The sequence below is a fragment of the Apis dorsata genome, unplaced genomic scaffold (genome assembly GCF_000469605.1).
Source record: "Apis dorsata unplaced genomic scaffold, Apis dorsata 1.3 scaffold_270, whole genome shotgun sequence".
NCBI lineage: Eukaryota > Metazoa > Arthropoda > Insecta > Hymenoptera > Apidae > Apis > Apis dorsata.
Genome location: NW_006263548.1, coordinates 196,880 through 197,633, shown reverse-complemented (window position 1 = coordinate 197,633; position 754 = coordinate 196,880). Strand labels below are relative to the sequence as shown.

At 32.0% G+C, this 754-nt stretch overlaps 1 long non-coding RNA gene across 1 annotated transcript in view; it reads left to right on the top strand.

The window, feature by feature from the left end:
• The window catches only part of LOC116185760, a 10,312-nt gene that overhangs the window by 1,525 nt on the left and 8,033 nt on the right, over window positions 1-754 (top strand). The gene's annotated exons all lie outside the window — the stretch shown is intronic.

Genomic DNA, 754 nt, shown 5'->3' with positions numbered 1-754 from the left:
AAAAAAAAAAAAAAAAAAAAAAAAAAAGAAAAAATATCCCCCTGAATAAAAATTTCTTCCAAAGAGAACGTGAACACGCACATTAATTAATTGTTCAACAATTATGAACAGTCGAACGCGTGTTTCGCTCTGTTCTTCGATTTGTTCGACAACGAGTGAAATCGTNAAAAATATTAATATTTATAAAAATTTATATGCGTCTCATTTCATCGATCACTCACACTTCTTCTAAGCTTTCTTCTTCCACGTGGATCGTGGATCGTAATTGTGGATAATAAGAAGAAAAAAAGGAAAGAAAGAAAAACGAAAAAAAAAAAAACATGAAAGAGAAAGATGAAAAAGGAAATGGCGATGAAAATATTTTTCTCGTAATTATTCGCTATTAATTAGGAATCGATTAGTTACGATCGATTATCGTAATTTATTATTATCGCAATTCGAACGAGCGTATGAAATATTAATTGAAAATGAAAGTAAACATTGAAAATTATTATTAGTCGTTGTATCGAGATTAACGGTGCCTGCATACAATGTCCGATTAACGTCGTCGTTTACCGCTTAACAAGTTTATATTTTGCCGGGATCCGCATTAGAATTCTCTTCGCTTCGTGTGTTACGATAAATGATACGTTTGTTGTTACACGAATTATTGCCTAGTGGTGGCAAGTAGAGTCTAGAACCGTTTTTCGATCTGATATCTGAAATTGCTTGTAATTGAGCTTGGAATTTCCATGTAGTTTGGTTAAAATTTCCG